Source organism: Parasteatoda tepidariorum, chromosome 9, assembly GCF_043381705.1.
Source record: "Parasteatoda tepidariorum isolate YZ-2023 chromosome 9, CAS_Ptep_4.0, whole genome shotgun sequence".
NCBI classification, from domain to species: Eukaryota; Metazoa; Arthropoda; class Arachnida; order Araneae; family Theridiidae; genus Parasteatoda; species Parasteatoda tepidariorum.
The window spans coordinates 77750344-77757826 of record NC_092212.1 but is presented as its reverse complement, the minus strand read 5'-3'; positions in this window follow the sequence as shown (position 1 = coordinate 77757826).

Here is a 7483-nt window from a genome sequence, read left to right as displayed (position 1 = left end):
TGCTAACGAACTACTTTGGTTACCAGTTTTATCTTCTTACCCTGATTGATACGGTTTTATGCTGGCCTTATTTGTAACAGTCGGAGCGAAAGGGTTAAAAGAGCAGAAGTTGGCAGAACCTGCTTTTTATTAAAGTGGTCTCATTTACATTGCTACCAACTATTACTACACTTGAATTCGGCCCACACCATCTGCAGACATACATGCCCAAATCATGACATTTGTTGGATTTTTTGTAGTTGCTTCAATGCAATCAGGATGAAGCGCTTCACCTACTCTACGTCTCACGTATTTTCTACCATTTCTTCCACAGAGCGATATTTTACTCTCATCACTCCAGATTACTTGTTTCCATTGATTTTCTGACCATTTAATGTGTTCTTTTGCCAACCTAACTCGTTTTTCGCGTTGCTTTTGATTTAAATATGGTTTTTTCCTTGGAATTCTAGCTTGTAGTCCAAATCCTGATAACCTTCTTCTTATTGTTCTTGAACTTACTGCAATACCAGCTGCATTCATTTCACATCTAATGGCACCCGATGACATTTTTCTATCTTGAAGGCATAGCCATTTAATTTTTCTATCGGTAGTGGCACTTGTGAATTTTTTTCGGCCTGATTTGGCATCCTGAGTGCCAAAAAATACATCGAAACTGTCCTGAAACCAAAATTGATACCTTCCATAAGAGATCTCTTCTCCAACAACGCACCATTTATTTTTCAGCAGGATTCAGCCATTCAGCAGGATTCAGCAGGAGCAGGATTCAGCTCCATGCCACACAACAAAAGTATGCAAAGCATGCTTTCATAATAAAGGCATAGATATATTACCATGGCCAGGAAACAGCCCTGATCTCAATCCAATTGAAAATTTGTGGCGACGTTTGAAANATATATATATATATATATATATATATATATATATATATATATATATATATATATATATATATATATATATATATATATATATATATATATATATATATATATATATATATATATATATATATATATATATATATATATATATATATATATATATATATATATATATATATATATATATATATATATATATATATATATATATATATATATATATATATATATATATATATATATATATATATATATATATATATATATATATATATATATATATATATATATATATATATATATATATATATATATATATATATATATATATATATATATATATATATATATATATATATATATATATATATATATATATATATATATATATATATATATATATATATATATATATATATATATATATATATATATATATATATATATATATATATATATATATATATATATATATATATATATATATATATATATATATATATATATATATATATATATATATATATATATATATATATATATATATATATATATATATATATATATATATCCGTAGCCTTGCAATTTCGCACCCAATCCAGAAAACAAGGGAACTCTTGGATCAAGTATTGGGAGATATTTTGTTTTCGTGGAGAACTTTTTGATGGAACAAATCCTCATTTGCGTTACGCGAAGAGGAAGACACCAGCACCTCCTACGATTTGCCTGGTGGCAAAGGGACTCTGACTAATGATCCATCTACCACTGAAGATATTTCAAGTCATCACTATGGTTGGTGCAAGCCGGATGCGGATTCGTATCGACCAGCCATCGTTAAGATTCGAACTTGGTTCACCTCATCGGAAGGTGAACGCTCTAACCTTTGAGCCATAAAAATAATAATATTGAACTGGAATCTTAAAAAATAATTAACAATTTGAATTTGAATATGATGTTTCATGTATAGCTACACTATTCCCCAGTATTATATTTTAATCGCTCTAAACAGCGACTTTCGCTGTTTTGAGCGATAGTCGCTGGTAACTTGAATTTGCGATGGTGATTTTAATTTTACCACTACTATATGTCGAAAATTGAGAGTATCATATGAAATGCAACTTTATTGCAGCTATCTCTGCTTACTGGGTTCATGTTCTAAAATGTCACTCAAAAGTGAACGCTATATTTATCGTACTTATGTTAAACCAATAATTACATATGCCTGGTGCAATATTAGTAAAGAACAAACTAAGAGAACCTCAATGTATTCCAAAACATATTACTCAGAAAAATGAGAATTGTCCTTTATTTAATCAGAAATAAGGACATACACAGAGACTTAAAAACTCTCATAGAAACGTTAATGACTTTTTATGCACAAGTTTTTCATAAAAAGCCCCAAATCGCTCAGCTGCTAACTACAATAATATTTGGAAACCTGAAATGCTAAAATTAGACCCCCATCACACTCTTTTATCAGTGATGCTATTTTAATCTAACAAATTTAATTAATTTAGCACTGAAATGAGATTGGTTTCGCACTCTTATCACAATCTCTCGATAACCCTTCATTCTACTTATACTTAATATAAACTCCGATTAATGTATAGACGTTGCGATCGCGGCAACTTATTTCTAATTTATGATCATGGTATTCTTTTATTTTTCTTTATTTTTTCTCATCACAAATCATGATAAATATATGACATGATCCAATAAATTACTATGAAAAGGAAAAAAGGCCCCTGAGAGGCTATGAAATTATTTTGTGTTGACATATTTAAAGAGGGGGCTTATTTATTATTATTCTACAAGTTTTATTATTTAATGCCAATTTATTAAAACCTTTGCTGAAAGCGGAGGACACGGTATCCCTGCATTTCATTCCAGCATTTTTATTACGAGAAAAATAAAATTTCTGCAACTACCAAAACTTTTTTATGATTATAGCATATATATAAACTGCTTCCTAGCTCAGGAGAATTTTGCTTACTACCATGTTATTCAAAAGTTTAAAGATTGCTAACATACGTTAGCATTACATGTAGAGAGTTGCCACTTGCTACCCTTTGTACGAAAGTTTTAACCTCCTCGAGACGGGCGAGTCGTAAATATATTCTCAGGGTTCTGATAATCTGGGTAAAAAAAAAATAAAACATGTAGACAAACTATTTTCATAGCAGTTTTAACACTAAGTTTACGGGACGCGTCATTTTGACGCATTTCGAATTTTGTAAGGAAAATTACAAAACCAGTTCGCATTTTTATTTTATCTCTTGTAATGACTTTTATCCATTAACCTGTTTAGAAACAGTGGTGGATAAAAATCTACTAAATTGAATTTATTAAACCAAGAATCAGTGCTCGAAAAACCACCCGTCCGCCCGTCCTCGGCTGTCAAAAAGTTCCCGCGGACAACGAATTTCTCGAATCAGACGTCCGCGCGGACGGGCATTTTCCCGTTAATGTTCGTGATACAGTTTCAAGATTTGTTTTCTTACAAGAGTCTAGCGCCTCACTTCTAAAATGACCCTCTAATCTAGAAATCCCGTACGGCAACATACTGTGCATGGTGGATTGATGTTTTTTCCGTCTGGGAGTACTGCAGCAGTTTAAAGGGACTTTTCAGCAATGAACTTACAAAAAAACATATTACGTAAGCGTTAAACGCAATTATGAACATCCACCTAAATGGAAAACCCCTTTCAGATTTCTGTGCAGAAACCTCCGTAAATCATAGGCTTGATTGTGGAACTGACAAACGTCATATTTGATTCATTTAAAAAACGCAGTACCCTCGGATAAATTGACATTCCAGATAACTTGACCTTTGTCATTTAAATTATTTCATAAAAGAAATACTAGGTTTTACTATTAGTAACCTAGCATTTCATTTATTACTGTGTAATGTAATCCTAGTAGCTACTAATTCATTGTGCAATTTATATAAATGTTTGTAATAAATAGGAAAAAATAACTTTTTTATGTATTTAGAAGCGTCGGGTTAGTTTCAAAGGAGGACGGGTACATTGTTGGACAAACCGTCCTCAGGGACGGGTAAAATTTCTGAGTTTTTTCGAGCCCTGCCAAGAATCACAATTGATAAACTACCACTTTAAAATACTTATTTGCTGTCCAGAGCAAGGTGGCATTTTAGTATTATGATAAAGTTTATGCGGACTAACACTATAATATTACATAGTCATACCTGCCAAATTTCACTCTTTCTGAGAATGAATTTTCCAAGTGGTAGTAAAACAATTACCGAAAAACAACCTATTTATATTTTGACGAGGTTAAAATTCGCTACCGTTAAGATTAGTATGCTTTTATATATTTGTTGTAATTATTTAAACGTAGTGGTGGTCAAACTCATTTATAATTATTATTATAATTAAAGAATTTTAATGGCATGACATGAGTTTCGGTACCACTTTAAATACGAAATTAAAATCCTCCGGAAAAACCGGAAGAGTTGGCAGATATGCATATTAATAATAATATTACGCTTAATTTTTTTAGAAATAGTGGTGGGCAAAAAGATGATATATTAAGTTTATGAATGCAAGGAATCTAAAGAAAGCATATATTTTACTACCACCTTAAATATAGAAATAAAATTTTGCGTCGAATGCGTTGAAGTTGGCAGGTAAGTGTCATTGACTTCTGGTTATGGATATCTTTAACAGATCCGATGAATCAGTTAATGGCACTATGCGCGAGTATGACGAGATCCCCACTTTATCCCTACTACGGTGCAGAATATTTATAGAGTGGTAGATATTGAAAAACCAAAGTTTAAGAATTTTTGATCATTTGCCAACATTTAAAGAACCTCACCACCAGAGAACTATAACAAAGTGGCGTTGCAAGAGAACTTGTAATTAATTTATATGCAGTGATGTGGAAAATAAATTTAAATGAATAGAAAATAATAAATTAAAACATAAAGTTAGTTACCACTAAAATAAATTTTTATGAAAACCCCAGAAAGTTGGCAGTTCTATGTTCGGAAAAGAGAATAGATTCACTCCTCCCGAAAACTAGCTATGGTTCGTCTCGCTTTCACCCCTGGGTAACATAATCATTCCCTACAGAACGTTTTATCACTGTGTAAATTATTTAGCTTCAAAAGAGCAGCATTTGGCAGAACCTGCCTCTAAGTAAAGTACGGCGAACATTGCTACCAATTATTACGGAATTTCAGCATTTTCAAAAAATACTTTTCTAAAACTAATTCTTTTAAGAAATTAAAAAATATCTTTAACTATTTTACTACCAGTTTTTCTTACAAAAAATTTAAATCAAGTTAAATTATTTGCGACTGTGTGCTCTATATTCTAAAAAGCTAGCAACTTCTTTTTAAAATCGCTAGCATAACGCTAGCATAACATACTTGTTAGCTTTTACATATTTGGCGAAAAATTTTATTGTTATATTTAAAGTGGTAGTAAATATGCACGATTTTTTCTTTTATAAGCTTAATTTTTAAATTATTTCGATCACCTTAGCAAAAAATTAATCATATATATTAATATGTGTTACTATGGTGATTGTCATCTTAAGCTTTTTCAAATACAACGTATTTTTTGCTTAAAATTGAATACCCCTGGCAAGAATCATAATGGAAGGGATTAAAAGTTGGCAGGTATGTATATGTGTATGAGAAATATATATCATACGTTGTATATACATTTGAGAAGATGGGGTGGCTGCAATTGCATTTTTGTGAGATTAGATGCTTGAAATAATTAAAAAATCTTTGCAAAATAACCTCGTTTTTAATAAGTTTCTTACGAAGTAAAAGCATGAAAATTTAAGCAATTTGAAAATTGATTTTACCTAAATTTCTTATATTTTTATTGAAAATTTTATTTTACGACCGTCGTTGAACAGCCGACCCAATGTTCAGTTTACGACTACCAATGTTCAACTCCGTAGTCTTGCAATTTTGAACCCAATACAGAAGACAAGGGAACTCTTGGATCAAGTATTGGGAGATAGTTTGCTAACGTGGAGAGCTTTTTGATGGAAGAAAACCCTCGTTTGCTTTACGCGGAGAGGAAGACCACGAACACCTCACTTTGTTGCCTGGTGGCAAAGGGACTCTAACTCATGATCCGTCTACTACTGAGGATATTTCACGTCAGCACTGTGGTTGGTGCAAGCCGGATGCGGAATTCGTATCGACTGTGATTCGAACCCGGTTCGCCTCATTGGAAGGGGAACGCTCTAACCCTTGAAACATAAAATTACAACATTGGACTAGAATCTTTAAAATTTAACAATTTTAAATTCCTCAGGTGTGGTGTTTCATGTATAGTAAGGCTATTCCCCGTTCTTATATTTTCTCTCTATGTTATGCATTTTGTATTGCAAACTAAAACTTGGTAACTTGAATTTGCGATGGTGTGTAAAGAAATGCACAAGAAGTACAACGGAATAAAGCAACTTAACATTCAATTATTAAAGGTGGCGGGTTCGAATCCCGCTGTTACCCTGGATGTATCTTCGTGCTGTCCTCTGTATTGTGCAATCTATTCTTCTATTTGACAAAGGTTTTATAAGGCTAAATTGAGTACATAAGCCTGCAAATGTATGTAATTTCAACAAACAATAAAATTGGCAGCTATAATGTTACAGCTGATTTTACAGTATGATGTTTATAATTTTTATTTTTGTTTCTAGCATTTAGGCATAAATTCTTGCTGATTTTATTTATTAGCTTTTTCTGACTCACCGTTACCAGTCTGACATTAAAAACATTACGAACCGCAAAAAATTGAGTCAGCTGTGCAATGACGCTTATAAAATAAAATACTAATAACTAATTTAAGTCTTAAACTGATGTATAATTTTGCACACATGTACATTCTCCATTTTATAAAACAAAATAATACGAAAAATATGTACATTTATACTTAAAATTTATAATAAATTAAATGCATTTTAAATATATACATATATACAAATGTCTTAGCTAAAACTGAATGAAAAACTTGTGAATGACACACTGTATTTAGTGATATAAATAAATCAAAGATCCGTAATGATCTTTGAATTACAGTTAGTTGTAAAGCTATTATAAAAATAAATAATATTAGCGAAAAGAGAATTTGTTATTATCACGTGTTTAAACAAGTATAGCTCATATAGTTAAGAGATTACTTGGAAACCCATTATGCAATTTGTTTTTAAAACGTAGATTTCGAAGAATTTCGTACATATTCAGTCATTAATACTTATTTCTAAGCAGAATAATTTAGAATTAGAGGAGTTGTTAAAATTCGTGTTGCAGACTAGATCATTTCATCCAACTACAAATGTTTATTTAAAATATTAATTCTCACATTTTTCAATGTTATTTGGTAGTTTCTTGAAAAATATCAATAATAATTTTAATGTAAATAAAATTGAGCTTTAGTTAAATTGAAAAAATTCTGCCAAAATTAAAAATTTTCTTTCAATTTCTGAACAGATGAATCTTTTCTTAATTATTTTCCAAGAACCACTTTTTCAGACTACACTTATGCTGTTCGAATCGCAGAACCAAAACATTTAAAAGGTTAACCAAGTGATGCAGGAATTTTAATATATATATA